At 39.7% G+C, this 24,531-nt stretch overlaps 1 protein-coding gene across 3 annotated transcripts in view; it reads left to right on the top strand.

The window, feature by feature from the left end:
- Positions 1 to 5,122: 5,122 nt before the first annotated feature.
- Positions 5,123 to 24,531, top strand: part of LOC103543573 (cyclin-dependent kinase inhibitor 2A-like) — a 31,958-nt gene continuing 12,549 nt past the window's right edge. The window contains exons 1-2 of one of the 3 annotated variants that reach the window (XM_070590522.1): positions 5,123 to 5,179; positions 7,999 to 8,194. The gene's annotated coding sequence lies outside the window, so the exon portion shown is untranslated. Of the gene's footprint in view, positions 5,180 to 7,998; positions 8,195 to 10,396; positions 10,542 to 10,565; positions 10,917 to 24,531 lie in introns of those variants that run through there. The other 2 variants (XM_070590523.1, XM_070590520.1) reach the window with 2 other exon arrangements.

The following is a 24,531-nucleotide window of genomic DNA, read 5'->3' as shown; positions in this document are numbered from 1 at the left end:
TGTGGGAAATGTGGTTTAATGTATGTCCATGGATTTACCACTCACTCCTGAGAGATATTAAAGATTCAGAGGGGTTCACTTATTTCACTCTTTGAAATAATTGTTGATAAGTGATACCAACAACAATTTATAAAAACTTCTTACACTTGCCATAGAAAGATTTATACATGGTGTGTGTGTGTGAGAGACAGACAGACAGAGACAAGGGAACAGAAAAAAAGAATTTGAGAGATTTAAAGAAGGGATTCCTTTGAGCTAAATAAACACATCTTTACTTCTCCATCACTTCTTTATTCTCCAAATGAATACATTACTGGGGAAGCTGAGTTAAGAATCAGAGCAGGGGCCAGCCTGGTGGCTAAGTGGTTAAGTTTGCACGTACTGCTTTAGCGGCCTAGGGTTATTGCCTGTTAGGATCCTGGGCACGGACCTAGAACTGCTCATCAAGCCATGCTGAGGTGGTGTCCCACATAGCACAACCAGAGGGACCTACAACTATAATATACAACTATGTACTGGGGGGCTTTGGGGAGAAGAAGAAGGAAAAAAAGACAATTGGCAACAGATGTTAGCTCAAGTGCCAATCTTTAAAAAAAGGAATCAGAGAATATCTCATTGGAAAAAATATATAAACATTTATTGACACACAACTTGTGCCAAGCATGCTTTAAAATACGTTTGTTCATTTAACACTTAAAACAAACCTGTGAGATACATATTGCTTCCCAAATAAGGACAATGAGACAGAGAAATATCAAGTAACTTGTCAAAGGTCACAAGATATTCATTCCATGATTGTACAAAGTAAGTCTATCTGGCACCAAAGCTTAAGATTTTGTGTTGTTTTGTTTTCCCACTGCTCCATCCTGTTCTCCAAAATTATTAATGATAGGCATAAAGTCAAATACTTTGAAAAAGAAAAAGCAGTACACAAAGGCCTCCCTTGTAAGTTCCTAGGATACTTTTTCTTTCTATAGCATCTAATAAATCTGAACAGATTGTTTTAAATCTATTTTAAAATGTCAACAGTATGGAGAATAGCCCCAAAAGAAAAGCCTAAAAGACACTTTTGGAACAAAGGTAATGGAATCCCCACTTTCAAATTAAGCCATAAGGACAGAAAATACAATTCTAGTTATCACCTAAGCACCCGATCATTACTGACTATAAGAATAGTATTTTTAAAGTTTATATTGTTTTACAATTACTAAGAAGCATTCTGCATAAAAGAAGCCAAATGATCATTTAAAATCTTCCATTTGATTTATGAAATCCCTTATTTTGTCCTCTACTTCCTAAGTTCCGAGACATTCAAATTTGTTAGTTGTATGAGGCTGAGTAATGAAAATAATCCCTTGAAATACATAATGCAACATGTGATTTCATTCCAAATTTAAAGAAATTGTGGAACCCAATGACAACCTGATATTACGGGAAACTAAAACAAGAAAATATGGTTGTGGATCTCACAGTACCATTTTACATTGTTTTTGTTTTATGAATATATATATACATATTCATATATGAACATATATATTGTGTGTATATATATATATATATACACACACTAAAACATTATTGAAAATCAAGTACCACCTGGTTGCACTGAAATAGTAATTTATTAATGCATGTAAAAGTAATTCGGTTTTCAAAAGCCACCTGGTAGATGGGTTTGGCTGGTGTGTTTTATCAGCAGCACAAGTAGGTATACACTGTTAAATTTGTTAAAGACTACACTTGGAAGGATACATGCAAACAAATGTAGCTCTACATCCACGAGCCCTGCTTCTGGCTCCATTGAGAAATTACAGAAAAATATGTTTGTTAATTTCTGTATCTAAATCTAAAATATTACCAAGGTTTGTACAAATCTTACTACCTGAGCTTCATTCCAAGATCTAGAAGTGAAATAAGTTCAGAATTCATTGATTTATTCATTTGGCCTCATTTTTATATTTCCTTTTTCAGCTGAATGGATGGATGAAGAAACAAGGATGATTTGCCATGAAAGCAAAATTTCTTTGAAGTTTCTTGTGTTCTAATGGCTAAAATTAGTAATTTCAGATCTAGGGAATGAAACAGATTCAAAAGGAGAGCTCATGATCCATAAAATTCCAAACAGCTTTGAGAAAGTGTTTACATAGGAATGCTTTTATCATATTTTATTTCTGTATTATGGCAAACACACTATGACTCCTGGCCCAAATAATTCATCTTATGAAGCTAGGTAACTGGCCTTCAGCAAATAAATACCACTAATTTAACTGACATTGAGATTCTATATTGCCCTTCCCTTATGGGAAATGTTAAAAACAAACTACTTGGGTGTTAATATCTAATAGTCAATAGCGATTTTTTTTTCACCACGTCTATAATTACCCCTCAGTTGTTTCAAAAAAGCAAAAGACATGCTTCTTTTCCTTTTATGCTTATCAGGGGCTGATTATTTTTATGGTAAAGTATAATCTTTCCAGTGTTCAAGACGTTGTCACTCTACCAAAAGAAGAGCAAGTAGAATTAGTGATCAAGAAAAGTGAAAGAAACCATTGAAAGAAATCATCTTGTGGACTACCTTCCAAAGCAAATGCAAAGTACAAGAGGCATGCTTTCATGTTTATGTCAGCAGCTAATCATAACCAAATTCTAACATGATTAGTAGGTTTTCACTATTAACAAACTAGTTATTTTGTGAAAACTTGAACAGTAATTTTTAGGTGGATGTAATCTCACACTGTTCAATTACTAAGCTACAAATCAATACATAGAGATAGATTATTTTAATTTTAAAAGTTATTTGAAGGAGCAACAAGAGTTGAATCACGTTACTTTCAATATCTCCTCCTGTTCCATTTATAACCCCAGGGGAGAGTCAGAATGGAGGAAGGAGAAATTAGGACTTGATTGGAAGATGCAAGACCTGGGTTCCAGTGTCGTTTCTTCAACTAATTCAATGTATGACTTACTAAGCCATGTAACTTTGATTAGCCTCAATGTTCCTCACCTATAAAAGGTGGACTAGATTACTTCTAAGTTGCCTACAATCACTGAAGTTTTATCCTTTTATGAGTTTGTTGCACACGACTGTACTGGAGTCTTATATTTTATTAGTAATAATTGTGCCATGGTATGTGCCAAGGAAAGATATAGAGAGGAATAGAGAGGAGACACACATTTTAAAATTCTGGAGCCCTAGAGGGGGAAATATCTTTATAAACACCACCTCCACCAGTTAGCTGAAAAATTACAGACAAGTTTGTGGGATCTAGGACAGAAAAGATGCTTTGCAAAATAACTAGTTTAATTTTAAGATCTTTCCCATGTCATCTTACCTCTGATTTTTCCTGTTCTTTTTTGCATTTCTCTCATGCCACTCAGAGCCAGTAGAAGAATTAGTTTCTTAAAGTGAGATTAGCAAGGAGACCCAGTAGATTTATAAAATAATGCTGAAGTAGGTGTTTACAAACTAATCTAAGTGCTTGGAAAGAAAAAGTGGTTTTTAAATGAGCATATAACAAGGGACTCTGACCTAAATGGGGTTGGTGTAGGAGTTAAAACCAAAAGAAAAGGTTGAGGATATTAGAAGAAACAGAAAGTGCAAAGCGCAGAAAAGGCTAAAGCACACGGGAGAAGTCATAAGAAGATGAGTAACTCTCTGTAAACAATTGGCATGTACTTTACAGACCAATTTTTAAGGTTCTGTACTTTCTTGTTTGTTCTCATTAGATTCCCTGAACCTTTAAGTCCTTAAATTTTGCCTGGGTGATAGTAGGAACCAGCAGGTTAGGGAAGAGTTCTGTGTCACCTAAATATGTACATATCGGCCATTTGAGGGCAGAGAGTGAGAAGAAAAGAAAACAACAAAAGGAACAGAAGGAGGAGCAGCCTGGTAGTGGTTTGTGGAAGACGGGTCAATAGTTGAACAGAAATAATCAAATCAAACCAAACTGTGTATGGTGTACATGCTGATGGAATTTGAGAAATATTTACAGGCCCAAAATAATGGGAATCTGCTCCTTCCTCCCTATCTTGATTTTCTATAACACTTTTCTCAAGTTCACCTATTACAAAGGGACGACTCCTTTCTTGCCTCCTGCATCCCCCACTTGGAAGATTTTAATATCATTCCTTGCATAAGGAAAAAAAGTACTTTGTTCATGGTAACAGTGACTTTTATATATCATCCCTTTATTAGTTATGTAATAAAGGAAAACTTACTTTGAAGCCAGTGCTGCTAATGAAACAATGTAACTGGTGTGAATTACATATTAAGCACAGTGATATAAATCAAGCTGTACATCAAAACTGAGCACTCAACTCTGATTTACTAATTTGAAGTGTGAAAGAAATATAAACCAAAGATTTTGCTCTGGAAAAAAAAAACTATGTGAGATGTATGCAGATGATATGCTATTTCACAGCGATCTACATTATCCTGGAAGTTTATAAAGGAAGCCGAAACACCTATGAATCCTCTTGCCACTTAGAAGCCCCTGGCGGTAGACCTCCAGGAGATATATAGAGTCAGTGCTGGCACAGAAAATGTTTTACAACAGAGTTAAAGTCAAAACTTTAAGACCAATTACAGTAATTAAACTATGCCTCATTTCCCTTTCATATTTGGCTTCCTACCAAAATGTATAATCTTCTATTTATCTATCCTCTCATTCAAATAACCTGTTATGATAGGGTTGGTGCTACTTCCTTTGAACTCTTTCTGATGTGACCTCTGGGTTTCCATTTCACTTTAAGCAAACTCCCCTCTACCTTCTTATCCCTTCACAAATTTCGGTATCTCCTTGCCTTAGCTGAAAACTAGGTCTCCCTGAGAATCCCACTTCCTTCCGCACCAGATACTGGGTACTGGACTGTGAATACAGAGGGGGAGTCAGGGCCAGTAATGAGTGTCTGCTGTTTGAGTGGCTTTCAACATAATCTCAAACCCAATACATAAGCATTATCCATTGTTATTCAGATCTCACTCATCTCTTAGTATGAATAATTGCATTTTGTTTTCTTTATCGGATTAAGCTGTAAATAACTTCTGTATGTTATTACATATTTTATTATATGTTTATAAGAAATAACATATAAACATAAAATAGTAAGCAATTTATTCTGTTCACAAACCCACAGATAGGTCAACAGATTATTGACAACACATGGAGTTCTCTTCTGAAGGGTGAGTGTTGGAAATATTTATACTCAATGGCTCCTCATTCCATCTGTAGGTTATGAGTTACTAAGCTCTATCACCTTTCCTAATGTACAGCAGTCCCCTTTCCAGTCCTCTGTGTCCCCTCTCAACATGCCACCTGGAGTTATAAACTATAACCTTGCCTAAAATATTTTCTCATCCTCTATTACTGTCTAATCTCTGGGCTGCCTTTGACACAGCAATTCCACTCCTATAACTTATATAAATATGCAAAGACACATACGTAAATATATGTATGGAAATATATATACTATATATGTAGTGTGTGTCTGTGGAAAGAAAGAAATGTGCATGTACATATACATATATAAAGATATATGTATCCTTTGACTCAGCAATTCCACTGCTATAACTCATATAAGTATGAAAAACATATATAAGTATATATATACACATCTATGTAAATATTAAAGATATAAAGAAACACATATATATACACACACATATAAGTATGGAAAGATTTTACACACACACACAAGGTGTCTGTTCATGTATGTGGAAGGAAAAAGCAAAGGAAAGGAAAAGCAGGACAGGAAAAAGGACGCAATTTACATGTTTGTCAACAGGAGACTGGTTTTAAAAAATTTTGGTTCATCCATAAAATACAAAACTATGCAGCCATAAAAATATGAAGTGCATATATATGTCCTGAAAATGGAAGTTGTCCAAGATCTGTTACTGATCAAACACAACACGTTGCAGAATAGCATGATCCCATTTACATTTTCGAAATGTGTGTGTTGGGGGAGGGGTGTTTACAATTATATGTATCCATATTTCTGGAAGGTTAAACATTTTTAAAAAAAGTGGTTACTCCTGGGTAGTGAGAATGGCGGGTAGGGAGATTTCAGGAGATTTTTACCTAATTCGGTTTATTTTCTGTACTGTTTTAAAGTAACCACCACAGAAATTTGAGGCCCCAAACCTAGAGATGCTAATTCTTAGACCTGAAATTGGCCAGCAAATCTAGATTTTAGAACATCCATGGGTGATTCTGATATGAAGCCAGGCTGAGAACCACTTCCCTATCTGTTGGTCTCAAATGACTGGTGGGGACAGCACGGTCATTATACAGACATAATATATACCTGGGGGTGAATGTCAAATAAAATGCCATTTAATTTTTCTTTATAAAGAGAATGAACTTAAATTCTTCTGTTTATGGTGGGATTTAAACAGATCTAGAGGCTCCTGAAATCATGGAATAGATCCATATGTGATAACTCTATCATATGCCCACATATGCCCATACAATTTTGTTAAATAGTGTAAAATTGCCTCCCAAAACAATTGCGCCAAGTTACAATACTGTGTAAGAGTGAGTTTCTTGACAACTTTGCCAAAGTTATCACTCTTTTTTATTTTTGCCACAACTATAGGTATATGTCATTGTTCTGTTACATTTCTTTACTAATGAGTAAAACTGAGTATCTTTTCATATATTTTTTGACTATTTGTATATCCTCTACTATAAACTGCCCATTATTTTCTTTGCTCATTTTTCTACTGGGTTATCTTTTTACTCATTTATGTATTTATTTATATATTCTGGAAGTTAACTTTTTGACATAAACGTTCAAATAATAGTTTTTAAATCTTGCTTATGATGTCTTTTGTCTTACATCTTTGGGGTTTTCAATTTGAGTGTGTACAATATTAGCAAAGTTTCTCCTGGAATTTTGATAATCAAGAGTCACCTGCGGGAAAAAGCTAGTGTCCTGGGAGATCGCGGGGCAGGAGAAGGTGGCACAAGACAAAGTATGTTAAGTGCCCTCTCCTATCTGCCTGTGGATAAATTTGCTGATCCAAAATAGAAAATCATTATCCTCCACTCAAAAACTCCGAGACATCTGCAGAGTCAGTTTTTTAGGCCACGGAAGAGAGCAAAGAAAAACTCCAACATTCAGTGATTCTCTCTCTGCACAGATGACCCACAGACGGCTCACACCTATCAACTCCAGCCTTTAGTGCAGCAGAAAGAGCACAGGGCCTGTAGTCCAAAGACCTTCGTGATGCTTGCAGCCCTGGCACTTGCGGGCCATAAAGTGTCCAAGATTTGAGCCCTTTGGGCCTCACTGTTCTTACCTGTAAAGTAGGGGTAGTAATCCCAGATTCAAAGGGCCACTGTGAGAATAAAATAAGTAACATAAGTGAAAGGCCATGCACATAATACTGCTCCATTCTTGATCATACACTTTTTGGAAGAGCACATAGCAAAAAGTCGCTTGGAATTCCAAAAGCCTTTGGAATGCCACAAATTAGTTGTTTTGCTACAGGTTCATCTGCATAATTATATTTTGCTTAGTCTAATATTAAAATTAGATAGAATTCCCCTGCATACCACAACTAACAAAACACAGGTGTTGGGCAGCAGGGGAAATCCAAGATGGAATTTAAAGTCTGAATTTTAAAATTTATCTTCATTGAATACAGAGCTGTCTGTATAATGATCTTATTCAGTGCTCTTACTCAAATGGCATTTCTCTGAAGTGGATGACTCCCCTTAGCTGCAGAACAAGTTTGGGTGGAGAGGAAATGGTTATTGGTTAAGCTATACAGGCCCAATAATACAGACAGATCCCCGGATTTAAACTTGGCTGGGAAACTGAGGCTCGGCAGACCCCTCAGGCATAATGGGATAATGTGATGTTTAATTTTATGTATCAACTTGGCTAGGCTATGGTACCCAATTGTTTGGTCAAACAGCAGTCTAGACCTTGCTGTGAAGGTATTTTTTTTTAAGTTATAATTAACATTTAAATCCACAACTTTGAATAAAGCAGATTATCCTCCATAATGAGTGTGGGCCTTATCCAATCAGTCGAAGGCCTTAAGAGAAAAGATTGAAGTTCCCCAAGGAAGAAGGAATTGTGTCTACAGGCCGCCTTCGGACTCAAAACTACAACATCAACTCTTCCCTGCATCTCCAGCCTGCCTGCCTGTCTTGCAGATTTCAGATTTGCCACCCCCCACAATCAGGTAAGAAAATTCCTTACAATAAATCATACACACACACACATTCTATTGGTTCTGTTTCCCCGGAGACCTCTAATAATTTCAAGAGATGTGTAATACAGGTCTACTCACCCTCACCCACCATTATTTATTGCCACAGCTAATCACCTTGCCTGGGCCCAGGAAACCCTTCACTCTTCCATTCCCCCAGGGTCCTTAAACGATTCTATGCTGGAAGTGGGCAGCATTTTTCCTCCAGGATGCCTTCTTTGAACTACCCACCCTCTAAAGGGCCCCTCCTCTACTGGCCATAAAATGAAATCCCTCGGTACAATCGTTCGTTTTTACTAGTCCATTGCTCCTATAAGGATTCTGTTAAGGGAGAGAGGGAGTCATCGGTGTAGTTCAGTACAGAGCAGGGTCTGGCTCCCAGGGAGTTTACATACCACTGTGAGAAACAAGTAAACAGTTTCATAAGATAATTTCTGTATGCTAAGTGCTATATATGTACAAACATCGTGATATGATGGCGCCTGAAAGAGGAAGTCTCTGAGCAGGGATCCCTGAGAAGAGACGTGAAGGAGAAGGAGCTAGCTTTGTGAAGAGCTAGAAAGAGCATGTATTCTAGGCAGAGGAGTGGCAAGCAGCCTCAGCACGGGGCACGATGTTCTGTTCGGTAAACTCTGAGTGAATCCTACCAGGAGAGGAGGGGTGCATTTGTAAAGATCTAAGTACGTATTTAGAGTGCCTATTGAAAAGTGGTCCTAAGCCTCATTTCATCCAATCGCGAGTCATGTGATGCAGAAGTGGAAGAAGCCTGCCGCTAGACCTGGCCTCTCAGTGACAGTACCGGCGGCTGAGACAATCCCCGAGCCTCCCTTTCCTCCTCCAAGGAGTGAGGGTCTGGGTGTCGGATCGATAAGGCCGTTTCAGCTCTCCCGCTGTGGATCCACTTCTGCAGCTAGGCCACTAGGCCCGGGCACATGTGGAAGACGCCGCTGTGGGGCGGGCCACCTCTCGGGCTCCGAAGCCGGGCCTGGTCCCACATTCTCTTTTACACGCGCGGCTGTCCAGGCCGTGCCTCCAGCCCGCGAGGCGCTGGACCGATCGAGACTGCCCGCAGGCCCCGGAGGTGGGGACACTGGCTCAGCGCCGCCCGCCTGAAAGCGGCGTCCTGGGCTCGACTTCCCGCCTTCGGGGACCGGCGAGCCCGCGTCCGAGCTCCATCCAACCCGAGAGCCGGGACCCGCCAGACAGCGCTCTGGAACCGGGCTCCTCCATGTCCTCGGGCCGCCTCCGTGTCCTGGACTCACCCCTCCTTTATGTTGCTCCTTCCTTTCCTTCCCCCGCTTTTCCTGTTCTGAGTGGACCACGGCGGGGAAGGGGGAGGGAGGGTGTCCAGAAAGAAAGGATCAGTGATGTGGGAGAAAAGAGGGGGGAAGAGGAAAGAGGGGAGGTGGGGGGAGAGGGACCACGCTGCGAAGGCAGGCGGCGAGACGTAAGGGTGTCCGGACGCCGGGCTGGGAGGAGGCTGCGGCCGGCGGCCGGTGAACGCGGGGAGCAGCCGGTGGGGGCGGGGAGCGCCGCACAAGGACGAAAGAGGAAGAAGCGTTCAGATGCTCCGCGCGTCTCTTAAGTTAAAACCGAAAATAAAAACGGCCCGGGTGAGCGGACTGGGTTCTAGGCCCAGCCCGGCGCCCTCGGCAACAGCGACAGCCGGGAGGGGAAGGGGCGCCTGCACCCCGCAGCGACCCCGGGGTTGGGGTTCGGCTCCGCCTACCTGATCAGGCGGCCGGCCCGCCGCTCCAGCGGCGCCAGCGCCACGCAGTGTCCAGATGTCGCGTCGGCCGCACGCAGCGGCTTCCCTTAATTTCGCCGGTCTCCCAAATGTAGAAGCGGAGCGGAGCGCCATTTCTTTCAAACTGAATGGCGGATAGAGCGACGAGATGACCTTGCTTTCCTTTTCCTTTTCTCTCTCCGATTTGCAGCACTGGAAGCCCCTCGGCGAGGGGCGTGAGAAATAAAGGCAGGGGTCCAGGGCAGCGGGGACGCGAGCGGGACTGGGAGCCGCCGGGCCGCGGCGGTTCCTGGTTTGGCCGTGTCAGGTGACGGATGTCGCGTGGGGGCGGGCTGCCTAGAGATGCGTTCCGGCGTTGTGTTCTCGGGCTGTCACGGCGTGAGGCGCCCGCGCGGAGGCTGAGAAGGCGGCGGGCGGGGGGAGGGAGCGCGTATCGGGCGGGAAAGAGGAGAGGAACCTTGGGCGCTAGCCGCCCGCGCGCGCGCCGCGCCCCCGCCCCCCCCCCCACCCCCGGCGCTTCGGCCGGCCTTTCCCGCGCGCGCTGGGCGCTGAACGGTTCTGCGATCTGGGGAGGTAGGGGGCGGGCGGGCACGCGCAGGGGGCGCGGGGGCGCGCCTACGGGGCGGGGATGGGCGGGGGGCGGCGCGTGGGTCTCCTTTTGCGATCGGGGGGCGGGCGCGGCGCTGGCTACCACCGGTACCAAAAGGCGGCGCAGCGGCCGCGGAGCTCGGCGGAGGTGGCGGCGGCAAGAAATGGTGCGCGCCAGGTTCCTAGTGACCGTGCGAACTCCGCGCGCGTGGGGCCGGCCGCGAGAGAGGGTTTTCGTGGTGCGAATCGTGCGGCCGGCGGCGGAGTGCGCGGCGCCGAGCGTGCGGGCCCTTGCGGCCCTCGTGCTGATGCTACTGAGGAACCAGCGCAGAGCGCAGCAGCCGCATCCTGGAATACCAGGTATGAAAGGCCTCGACAAGTCCCGGGTGCAATCGTTCCTTGGATGGTTTTGTTTGGTGTGATTTAATATACAGATAAATCATCTTCCGGACGAGGTTATGAGGAGGAGGTTACCGGGCGGGGGGGGTGGTGTGTATTGGGGGGGGCGTGTAGGCTCTTTCCCCCTTTCCCGCTTCGGGTTACAGTTACTCAGAGGTGCGATTCTCCCAATTTGTTGAGCCCGGACCCGCCTTCACACACCTCGTCAATCCGGTGAAACTTTGGGGGGGAACCTGGAGATTCTAAACCCACCGTAGAAGTCAATCACTCCTGAATTTCCTGGGTGGGAGTCGGTAAACACACACACACATACACACACACACACACACACACACTGTGAAATACACAAGGTGTATTTCTAGGGCACCTTATTCGCCCTGGAGGAAAGTGTTACTAACGGTCCTAGTTTTCTGGAGGCCGCGTTTTTCTCCCCAGCCTTCCTGCCGGGTATACCCTCCCTCCTTCCAGTAGTGGAGGACATGCGAGGGTGGAGGCTCACACATGGTTTGACTTCTCGAAATAGTAACATTGATCCCAAGAACAGTAATTGTGACGAGGAGCTTTTGCAGTCAATAGAGAGATGGACTTTCACAGTGACTTGTTTCATAGTTTCTTATTTGGCAGCCACACATTGCAACTGCTCCGGACAAAGCTCATAAGTTTAGCTACAACTACAGTGATGAGTCTGACAAGTAAAGACTGATCATATTTTAATCATCTCAGGCCACAATTACCATTGTTTTAAATGAGGCCTACTTCTTAAAAACAAAATCCTAGATAGTTTTGTTCTCATATCAGATAAATCTTTACACCATTGGTGTAATTTCCTATGACCAGAATAATTGAAAAAATTTATATAGTTACAACGTGCAGCATCCTAATTAGAACTTGGATAATAAGTCTAAAAACAATTTAATGAGGCTTCATTTTGTGACCTTCCTTGTGGCTTCATTTCCCCGGGTATATACGTTTTGAAAAAGCAAAGGCCGGCGGAAGGGGAATTATTTTTTATTGTAATGGCAATAGGCTTTTTTACACATGAATACAAACTGTTATAACTACTGGTGTTTAGTTTCTATTCAGATTTTATTGGCGAAAATCTACAAACCATTTACAGAGTAAATACACATTTTCTGTTTCATATTATTATGAAAGTTCAATTTTTAAAAGAATTAGTAGAAGGAGCTTGTAAAAGATTTCATGGCGTGTTGCTGGACTTGATTTTAGTTCATTTTAAAACATTAACCAGATGCTGTTTTTTTTTAATGGAGCTTTATTCATACTAGCAATCGTTTAGCTATTTTTTTGAGAATCGGAGTTGTTAATATTACTCTCTGTATAAAGCTATTTTATTTAAATTATTGGGCTGCTTCCAGAAATCTATAGTAACAAGGTAGAAATTTTTAACCTATTAAATACTATAATTATGTGTTTTCTATTTTAGGATTTATTCAGTATAATATTGTGATTACTTTAAGTTAGAGAAAATATTCATTTTATAGTATATTTATTGTATAAAATGTCAAAAATATAAAACGGATAGGTTCATTGAAAGTAGGCATTTATTTCTTGTTATTTAGCTAGGAATTAATTTTCAGGAATCATGTGTAAAGTTATTTAAAAATGCATTGACCTTACAAAAAGCCCATTTTTCAGTAGTTATCTGAAGACAGAATATATAACTTGGATAGAATAGAATATGTCTTGATAATATGTGCAGTTCTCTAACTTCATATGTGAAATTATACACATATGTAAACATCTGGAAATATTAATTATAAATTATATTAATTATATATTTCACATTAATATATATTAAATCTATGCTTATACTGACTTAAGAATACATGTGGATGGTAATTACGTTGGGACTCATACAATTCCTTGAGAGCCATAGTGCTGAAAAATAACTTGTATGGATTATTTAATATTAATGCAATATGTAAGGTGTTATTATTTTAACGTATTTTTAAAGTTTCTGCAAATATGTTCATTATGACTTTCTGTTTTTATATGACTGGAAAATATATATAATAAAATTCCACATTGCTAGTTTCTTATCCACACGTGCCTGATGAATTACATTAATTGATTTGTTACTTCTATGTTAGTATGTTCACAAAAAGGTCACATTTTTATGAACTTAATATATTTATTGGTTTACTGCTGTTTGGGAACTCTTAGGGTTTTATTCCCCCTTTAACAGCATAGTGTCCCCTCAAGGTAAGCACTGTACAGTTAGCATAAATCATTATTCCTAATGTGTACATGATACCTAGCTTGTATTATGAAATCAAGACTTAATATTCATTTACTTCTTTGGGGGCTCTTGAATTTTGAAAAGTCCATTGTCATCCTAAGGTAGCTATAACATAGCCTATTGCTGTCTATGTCCATAATATTTTACAGGTCTGCTAATTACATGTTAGTTTGTCACTAGTAGCTACCATGGCAGAGTTAAGCTAAACCATTTTCCCAACATATGAATGACTCCTGTTACTAAGCGGTCCATGTCATCTCAAAAATACTTTCTTAAAGGAAGGCTAAACATTTGGCCCAGTGTTTTTACTCTTTTAAAACCTTCTTGAGAAGCATAACAACCTCACTCCCCACCCCCACACCTCCCCCCCACCCCCACACCCTGGCCAGGGAATCCTTCTGTCTGCAGCAAAATCAAACCTGATAAAAAGTTTTTGTGATGCTTTATTTCTACAGTTTAAATTATGCAAGCAATAAGTATAGTTTCATTTTGTAAATATTAAATTGTAGTATTGAATAGCTTTAAAAAAAACTCTACAGTTCTCTATATTCTGATTCTCACATACTTGATCACTAATGTTGTGTCTATTTATTGATTGAAGAGAGTAATGCATTTCTTAAATGCCTCACTGGCGAGGACATTTTTACAGTATGTATCAAGGAGTCCTAAACTATTCATACACTTTAATCCAGTTTTTCTATATGTAGGCACCATCCTAAGGAAAGAGAGATTCTGACAGAGATCAATAAAGACAGGTAAATAGTAGCAAGAAATTGAAAATTGCCTAAAATTCCAGCAATGAGGAGTTGTTAAACTGTGGTACAACTATACTCTGGAATTATGGTCTGGAATATTCAAAACTCTGGAATATTACAGATGATCATCATGTTTTTGAAGCATATTTAATAGAATGTAAGAATAAGTACATTATAAAGTTAGGTGATTTTTTTAAAAAGCAAGATTCAAAACAGTAAACAATTATTTTTCTAGCTTTTCCTCTTTTCCTCTCTCTACACACACCCGCGCGCACACACACATTTTAAGTTCCAAAATATTTATAGTGGTTTCCTCAGGGTGGAGGGATGGGGGCTGGTGATCTTTAATTTCTTCGTTATACCTTTGAGTTTTCCAAAGTGCTATGAAAATCACCAATAAAAAATGTGTTATTTTCAAAGCCTTTGCCACTGAAAGGAATGGCAACATTACTGATGAAAGGGGAGCTTGCTAAGCATCAGATGGGGAGGGAATGAGAGAGGGTGAGGAACCTGAGTTGTGCAGGGATCATGTATAAGAAGGTGGCTTTAAGGTCTGGGGAAAGCACGAGAGGGTTCTGACTTCAGACTCTCGCACGCTGCGCCTGTGCGCAACGTAGTTGGTTTTAAAGTAAACGGTAAATCAACGATAAATGCGTAGCTCTTCCTGTTTGTTTCCCAGACGCCTGAGTGGTAGGCCTCTGGTCACAGCACGTGCCCCCTTCTCGGGATCCCTTCTCACAAGTCCTCTCCCAAAGCCATCAGGCTGGGGTTCGCCGCCCCCAGGACCCCAGAGAGAGCCCACAGGTAGGAGGTGAGACTCAAAGCTTCTCGGACATTCCTCCCCACCTCCCAGCTCAGACCTTCCTCCTGGAACCTTATCTCCCCGCCCTCTTAATTCCTAGAGACGCAGCGCATCCCGGAGATTTCACTAGCACCTGCGGTAGGACCCTCCAGCAAGAGTTTAGACGCGATCCCGCGTATCGCCCCACTCCGCGAACGCACCCCTTCTACTTTTAGCCTTCCCTGGTCCTCGCCCCTCACCCCAACTATTTCTGCAAGTAGGACTTGATCAGAGTAACAGTAACTGCAGACCAGGGGTTATGCATAGAGCAGGACTGGGGCTCTGATGGGTGGAGAAGGGGTGGGGGCACGCGGAGTCTGAGTGGGCCTCGTGGATTTGGGAGGGGTGCAAGGTATGACAGGGGACATCTCTAAGTCGCCTCCCCAGCTTGGAACTGGCTAGGCCTTTTTTCTAGAGGGGGGGGGGGGGCGAAGTGGGTCAGGTTCACTCCGAGGGACGGTGGGGAAAGTGCACTTTCAAGATGGCGTCTATTCCATTCCATTCCCTTCCACGCCAGGTGGCGACCAGAGTGTTGAAAGGCCTCAGCCTCTTTGTTTCTGTCTGGGCTGCAAGATGGTATGGAGAATGGCCCATAGTCTTTCTCCAGTGATGTTGCCTCTCAACTGTTTTCTTCTTATACTGCGGCTTTCCTCAGGTTTGAGAACTGTCCCGGTCAGTTAAAACATTCAAATGAAATCATTTATTAGAATGAAAAAACCTCAGTAAGTATTGAAACAAGATCAAACTCTATGACAGTAAGCCAAGCCTGATGGAGACAACCTTGGGAATAAATACTTTGTTCAGTAAGGGGAAGGAAGGTCCTTTTAAAGGCTCTGCTCCATCCTAGAAAACGCCCACCCATTTAGGACCTCAGCAGATTCACCATATCCTAATTCATGCTATTTCGATGTGTATTCAGCAATCCCACGTGTATTTACAATTGTTGAACTTCCTAGGTGTCAATAGCATTTATTTTTTAAAGAAGGGAGGATTGAAGAAAATCTCTGCTTGTCAGCGCTGTTGTTTATTCCATGAGCCCTGGAATGATTGTTGCAGCTAGGCAGAACTACATAATCACAAAGAAGTAAGAAAAGGGAAAACCCGAAAACCACCAACTACAAGATTTAAATTTTCAATGCATCAGAGGTTCTTTGAAAAAGAATAAGTTGATTTTTTTTGTATTATAAGTAACATAAGGGCTTTCTTCATGAAGATATATTCTATCACAAATGACTTTAATTCTTCATCTAGCTTTGTTTTCCCCTCCATCTTCAAAAAAGAAAAATCTCAGAATTTATTTAAATAGTTGCAAAGCCGGTAGAGATTTTTTTTTTAAATGAAGAAAGGTTTTGTAGACGTTCAGAACTATATGAAAAAAGATATATAAAGTCTTAGGCAAATTGAAACTAATAAAATCGTGCAATCAGAGTGATGTAAATAAATATGGCTTTACCTTCTTAATTTAAGCATGAGGGAAATGAGAAGTCAAAGAAGTAAAGCAGAGCATCATTACTTGGGCTGCTGTTTAAAATACACATCTCACTTCCAGAAAATCTGATTTGGTAGATTCCTTGTAGGTCCCAATAATCTGCATTTTAAATAAGTATTTGAGGGGGATTCTGTTACAGGTGGCTTGTAGGGACATCATTTAACAAATATGGCCAATGTTGCTTTTTTAACCTTATTTTTCCTTATTTTTTTTAAGTTGAGATCCAGTCTTTTAGGTAAGATTTAAAATTTTACAGTCAGTCAATCACAGTTTGGGTCCCAGGAAGGACACCAAGAGTCTGAGTAATCAGGGGAGAAGCTATTTTACCAAATGAGGAAATCTTTTGTTATTATGTGATCTTTTATCTGAATTAGAAAGGATTATCTCTTAGATGCCAGATTTTTTTTGATCAGAACACATTTTAGGGGGAAGGATGTAACAGGATATACTTGTGTGTTAAACCTTGTAGCACCAGACAGAAAATTTCTACATTAGACATTTATGATATCTTATCTTTTTGAAACACTATGTACACTTACCCCTGTTTACATAGGGTGAATGGTGCTAGACAGGTAGACAGATAGATAAAGGGATAAGTAATAAGGAATTTCTTTCATTTCATTTTATTATCCAAAACAGAAACCAGGTCGGTCAACATGACAACCTAAAATTATGTAAGAGAGGAAAAACAAAACATAGAAGTGTTTCACAGGTTTAAATTATGTTTATTTAACACCAAGGCAAAATCGTAGTACAATGTAGCCATAGCAGAAATAAAGCACTTATGGACAAAATGATGGGTCTTTGTGCCTCTGTAAAAGCACGTTGATGAGAGAGGAAATATATATGAATAATGCAAGCTAAAAAATAATTTGCAATTATAAGAGAAACTAAAATATTATGCCTTCCAAATTATAATCATAATTTTTCTACTTTTAAACTACCATTTGTCTAATGTCCCACCAATTACTTTGCTAGTGTATTAGAGAAAAAAGCTTATGTTTTGCTTTCTTTTTTCTTTTGAGTGCCACCATTTTCTTGCTCTGAATCTTTCAGGCTGCCAGATCTTCTGACTCAGCAATTGTACAACTCTTTCAACCAATTTAAAGAAACAGCAGCTATCCAAAGAATAGTGACTCCCCCTACCCATTGCAGATCTCTCCCACCCTGTACAACAAATTGTACCTTTTAACTTTGAAATGATTGTTAAATATCTAAATAACATGGGCCACTTTGAATTTTACTCCATTCAGTTTACATGCTGCATAGCTGAAGTTGAATATTTTTTATGTCATGTAAGATTTTCTAAAGAAGTTTATTGAAACTTTTTTCCTAAAGCATATGGTCAAATTTGCTTTCTCTCTTACCCCAAAATAATTATGTGGAGCTTAACAGTAGTAGCGTCTGTCAACTCACATTATCCCATTTCATTGTCAGATTATCCTTATGTCTTAGGAACTTTATTCTCTCATTTCATAGACTGGAGACTGAGGCTTAGATAAGTTGTTGCATTGTCTCTGAAAAATCCTTGACTAGTGATCTGTGTATAATTGAACTGGGTGTGCTTCATGCCCCAGATGCTCTCATTTACCACTTTATAACTGCCACTTGAGTTTTAGTTTCATCTCTTCCTGTTTGTAAGTTGCTTAACTCCTTTGGATCTCTGTTTTACTCAGCATCAGACACATGTGTCCCAATAAATATATATTGATTGAGTGAATGAAAAAGTTCTGAAAAATAAGGCAGTGTAATAATAATGTAAGTGTCCTCATGGGCTCTAAAAGCCATTGATCTCATAATGAAACAAAGATATTAACTTTGTTTCTTGCCCAGAATAAAAGTAATTCAAAACTCCCTTGTAAATTAAATATAAATAACTTATTCCCACTATGATTTAAGAGCAATAAATGGGAAACCTATGAATCACTTCAAACATGAAGTAGAAAATTCTCTTTCTTGGCATACATGATCTGGGGAATACAGATTCTGTGTCCTTTACTTACGATGAGCTGTGTGGTGTTGGGACTAAGTGCCTAAAACACTCAGTGTTTCCATTTGCTCATCTGTAAAACTGAGATGGTACCCTATAGTATTTATCTAATGAGAACTAGATAAAAAAGTATATGTAAAGATATATATGTAAAGATAAACTTTCAATTGGCACACATTTGTCATTTATTGTTGAAGTGCCTAATTAAACTGTGACCTTAAAAGCACATTAGTTCACTTTTATAGTAAATACCTACTTAATTAGAATTTAATTATTCAGAGTACCTGGAAATTCTTGAGCTCCATTTTAAAGAATATACTATCACAATAGAAATATATTCACCTACTTAAATCCCTGGCGTATCCCAAGGTGTCTTGTAGAGTCGATGTAAATTTGCCTACCTTGTTGCCCGCATCTGTCCAGAAGCCCTATATGATGGCCTTTACAGTGTGACTCTAAACTCTTTTAGTATCACAGTCATTAAATAGACGTCAAACAATATTCATGAACCTCTGTTTTTGAAAATAAGAAATCAAATTAGTTTTTAAAAAACTGAAAAAAATGTTATTAACTTGTCTTCAATTTATCAAAAAATTCAATAACCCAGAATAATAATTTCTGGAGGGAGCACTCAGGTAATGGTCTCTTAATTCCTGAATGGTTACTGCAGACTTAACATCTAAATCAATACTTTCAACACAGAATTTTCTAAAAGTTCTTTACTATAAAAAATTGTGTGTGTGTGTGTGTGATGGAAGGAGAGACAGAAACATTAAAGTCTTCCTTAAAACCTTGTCTGCCTTGGAAGGTGACCTTCAATTATTCTTACTCACATTTAGTAGGATATGAAAGAGACAAAGTATATTAAGTACACTTCCTTAAGGCAAAATTGACTTGGGTGTATACAATTGGTGCAGAGTAAACATAAAGTGTATTCTGTTATCATTGCCTTTAAAAAAATGAAGTATGGAAGTTATAATCTTAACCAAAGACAGAAAAACATGAAACTATACCCTCAACCCAGAGACTCAAATGAAAACACGAGTGGAAATGTTAACTCTGTAAGTGAAAGTGCTAAAACATGAATAGGAAGCATTTCCTGATTTATTCAGGGTTGGTGTATATTCATCATGAAGTTGATTCCTTCCAGGGGAAGTTAATCCCATATTAGGTGAAGAATGGACCTGAGGAAGAGTGGTCCAAAACAAGAAACTTTTCTTATGATCTTTTACAACATCAGAGGAGAGTTTGGCTTCAGAACTCTCAGAAGTCCAGGAAAGGCAGGGGGAAAAAAAAAAAAAAAAAGGAAAAACTGAATATATCAGTAAAACTAGAGAGCCCCAAGAAGTCAGGCTACTTTAAAGGATAGTTGTGGGAAGGGAGGCAACCAGTTCTCCATCTGAAGAGGAAAGCCTCAACATAGATGATTCCCCTGAAATTATGCTATCCTAAATCATCATTAAAGCCATTCAGTCAACCATGAACAGTCAACCCCCAACCCCAAGAGTGAAAACTGAATACAATATCACTTCTACGTGAGTTTCAACAGTATCTGCATTCTCATAGCACAAACATGTGTCAGCAGCATAAGCAGAAATGAAATATTATATGTCTTCATGGCTAGCAATTTAGAAGGCAACATGTATTTGAAAGGAGAAAATCTATCCCAGCAAGGAGGAAAAAGAGGGAAGTTGGGAATAGAGGTTTAGAGCAGGTAAACTTTACAGTCCCTCAATTTTGCCTATAGTTTCCCCATTATACCTCCTACTTGAACTGCACACCAAAGGGTGGTGGTGGGTGGCAATGAATGCAGAGGAAACATTGAACAGTGACACACTCCATTGTCACTTCCCATGATTTAATGAAGATTTTTGCGGAAGTTCTCTTGCTATAACACAGTCAAGTTTATTACAAAGAAGCTCTGTTTTCAGGGGGTTAGAATTCAAAGAAGACAGAACTAATCACACCTTTTGGGAGGGAGTTTGCTGGTTCAAACCACAGATACCTGCCAGAATGTACAGTCATAATCAAAAAAATACCCAAGAGGAATGACTTTGATGACCTAAATGAATAACATGTTAGTAAATGTCATGTTTATTATCAAAAAAACTAAATTTATTTATGGAGAGCCTACTACGTGCCTAGATTTTTATATATCTGACTTTCTTAATTCCTTATAGTAACCCTATGAGAGGTGACCCCTCCCTTTGAGAGGTGGGGAAATGGAGGCTCAGAAAGTTTCCATAATTTATTTAAGCCCCCAGAGCTGGAACATGAAGGATTAGGTCTGAGTGTAAAGACTGGGATGTTCCCATTACCCATGCTGCATTTGTGTTTCCTCCAAGATTATTATTAAGGATATGGTTGACATTCTCAGCAACCACACCTCTCCAAGTCAGAGTCCAAGTCAGCTGTGACCACAGACTGAATGTGGAGAGAGGACTGAGTTCAACATCTGCGGTAAACATGTATTAACTGGGTAACCATGGCAATGTACCTCCATTTTCTTATCTATAAATCAAAGGGGTAGCTTTTTGAAAAGCAGTTTTCCAATATGTGTCAAGAGCCTTATACTCTGAAAAACTGCAATACTATCAATTGTAGCAATTAGAAACACCTTACATATCTGACAACGGGCATTATTAAGTAAATTATAACATTTTTTCAGTGGAATGTGTTACAGCTGTTAAAAGTAGTATTTATGATGTGATTTTGAAGAATTTGGGAAAATGCTCTAATGATAAGTGAGAGGAAAAACTCATTTCAAAATTGTATTAGATCCACAAGACCTGAGCAAGAAAAAAGACAAGAAATATTTCAAAATGTTAACAGTTATTGCTTGTGGGTAATATAATTTTTCATTTTCTTTATGCAGCTCATTCCTTAAAATTTTTATACATATGTGAACTATAATTTTTAAAAATCATTCAAAAATTATGGGACTGGATTAAGTGACTTTGAGGGAACTTTAAGATCCAAATTTCTATCACTATGGGTATTATTACCCAAGAATAATCACACAGAAGTACTGTAGTTCCTGAAAGTAGAGCTCCTGTCACCTTGGTCCAGGATTTGCGATCTGCTTGAGGGCACACTTCTCAAGAAAAGGAAGCAGTGCTGAGCTGTCCCCCATGCACTGTGCATCACTCAACAGGAAGACAGTGTGGACCTCACACTCAAAACAGAACTGAGAACCTTGGGTGTGAATTCCATCTCCTTGTTCACTGTCACTTAAGCACTCTGGGCTTTTTTTTTCTTCTGATTTATGAAGGAAAGGTAATACTCTCTATCCCACAGGACAGTTGTTGGGTTAGAAATGATGTATGTAAAGCTGCTTAATGCTTGTCACATAAATGGTAGCCATTATGATTTTCTTAGCAACTTTGAATGAATTTCCTATTGTCTCTATTTCTGTCTGTCTGTCTCTTCTAATTATATGCCTTATTACTTATTGTGAGCCTCAGGATGAGGTTCATTCTCAATATGTGTACATATAAACAAATTATACACATACATACACAAATACATACCATAAATATATACACATACACACACATACTGTGCTAATCATTAGTTTTATCAACTGGCCAAATAGCCACAAAATAGATTTAAGTGACTCACCATAAGATACTTCTCGATACACAAAAGCAGACATTTACAAAACGGTTGAGTTAGATGACTGATTGTTTTCATGAGGTGCAAAGATTGCTCATTTCACGAGAGTCCACTCTAGAGATACTTTTAATAGTAAACTCTTTTATAGATTTAAAATTATATTTGTTTGGCACACAATTTAGAAAAGACATCTGCTATATAACATGTAATACCCTTCTAAGTTATCCTCAAAGTGATCTTGAGAAGATGATGATAGGTATTGCAGATTCTATACCTAGGTAATATTTTGGAAACTGAGATCCAGAAATTGTAACTTGCCTATAATTATGCATCAGGTTTATAGTATATTGAGGCATTCTGAGTTTTGTGCTCCTTGCCAAAGTCCTGTTTATGCAGGAAGAGAAATTTTCCAATAATTCTAAGTGAACAGAGATGTCACAGAGTCCCTAAAAGAGTGCCTTATTCATAGCAAACCCTCAATAATTGTGCTGTATTGAATTGAATTTAGAGAATAGTAAAAGGAACAAGGAAACATCATCCATCTTGAATTTCCCATAGATCTAATCTTGGGGACACATTCCCTTTTCTCAACAAACCCGCTCGGAGGTCTGCTCTGATTTCTCAGAGATCTTCCTTTCATGCTGAAGCTACCTTTTCTCCTTGTGCAAAAATAAATAACTAAGGAATACCTTGCATTCTTTGCCATGTTTCACCTAAGAAAGTCCTTCTTTCTCACTTAAAATGCCCAGGTTGGACACTGAGCCGTCAGAATTCTTACCCAGGGGCACTTCGAGGGGCACGTTTCTTGGCTGAACAACAGCCTCCTGATGCACAATTGTTATTGTGCCCACTTTGTGGATGGGAATATTGAAATTAGAATAAAGTATCACTTGCTCAGGGTGATAGGTGGTGGGGTTAGGCCTGGGGCCCTGTCTTCCTTATGTTATTAACTCTTTCCAAATTCAAAGGCGGGCATGAAATTATTCTTCCATTGCCTCAGTCTTCAAATAATCCTCTACTGCACCCAGCATTCTATCCTAGAGCCCATCTGTTCACGCTTCACCCAGCTATGTCCAGAAGTTCCATTACTGGCTGCATACCTTGCTCTGATAACCTATTTCCTAAGGAACTCTCCTTAATTATGGGATCCTCTCCAGACCCTGGAATACAGCATCTTTTTCCTGGTAACACAGGTCTGAGGTGTCAGTTATCAGAATGCATCTTCCCCCTTCCATACTGTTAATGTAGGCCCCCCCTCAAGAGCGCATCCCAATTCAAGACCACCCGCCTCCTCCAGAGAGGCATACATGTTGATGGTTGTTACCAATACACCCTCTTGACTGAGGCCCCTTCCTTTTTTGTATCCACAACTTAAAGTCAAGTGCCTGACATATGGTATGTTCCCAGTCACTCTTTGTCAAATAAAGTTATGAATGATGGTTTCCAGAAAAGCAACTCTTGTCTAAGAAATTTATTATGTTTAGTTAATTAGGATGACTAATATGTGCACATAGTACAAAATTCAAACAAATCTTGCAGCATGTGAAATACAAGTTGCAGAATGTGACAAGAAAGTCTCAGGGTTCAGTTCAGTGAACTGGGTTCAGTTCCACATTTCCTCTCCCCACAGTTAACAGACTTTTCTGTATCTCTCCAGAGATAGTCTATGTATGTATATTTTATTTTTAACCTCAAACGATATTTTGAACCATTGTTTAATAACAATACTAATATTGAATATGTTAAAGAGATGTATGCTTTTAAGACAGCTTTTGTGTGTGTCTCACTTGATATAATAACCTCATGAGGTATAAGGGATAGAGCAGGATAGAGCCCATTTTAAAGATATGGACATTGAAGCTAAAAATAGTCTCAAAAGATTTCACGGTCAAAATGCAGTTCATTAGATACATCAGGACTGTCAGTTTGTCCCAATCCAGAGCTATTTCTCCAATACCTCTTGTTTTCCCAATGAAGTAAGGTTGCTTATCATGTAATATATTTGCATATCATGCATATCATAACTTGCCAATCCTGCAATGCCATAGCAGAACCAGAACGTGTTTGCAGAATACTACCTTCTCAATATCTGTCTGTCTCTTTCTGGTGTTGAATTAATAGTCATATCTAGAATTACTCTGATTTGTAGAGTTTCTGAAGTAGCACCATTGCAAGGCTTTCTTTAGTTTAAATGAAATAGTCAGGTGGTCACATAGTGCCATGATCTCCCCCCTCATCTGGGTTCTTCAGACTTCTAAGTCCTGCTCGGCCCATCCTTCTCTCCTCATCACAGATATTCTTCTAAACACTCACCACTCTCACTTCCTTACTCACCATCTTATCCCCACTGCAAACAAGCCAGCCTCTTCATTCATGGAAGGAAGTACTTCAACTTCCTCCCTGCCCTGACTTTTTCTCCCTTCTCAAATCTAGCTGTATCTCCTGTGTCCAAATTTATGACCATTCCCTGTGCCTTGCATTCCATTTCTTCCTGACTTTTTAGGGACCACAGGTCCTCAGAAATACCCTATCTTGAAAGGTGGGGTAGGGGGTGGGCACAACGGGTGAAGTGGTGCACCTACAATACAAATGACAAACGTTAATGTACAACTGAAATTTCACAAGA

The sequence above is a fragment of the Equus przewalskii genome, chromosome 22 (assembly GCF_037783145.1).
Source record: "Equus przewalskii isolate Varuska chromosome 22, EquPr2, whole genome shotgun sequence".
In the NCBI taxonomy this organism is placed as follows: domain Eukaryota; kingdom Metazoa; phylum Chordata; class Mammalia; order Perissodactyla; family Equidae; genus Equus; species Equus przewalskii.
The sequence above is the reverse complement of the archived record's forward strand: the minus strand, read 5'-3'. Positions and strand labels throughout refer to the sequence as shown.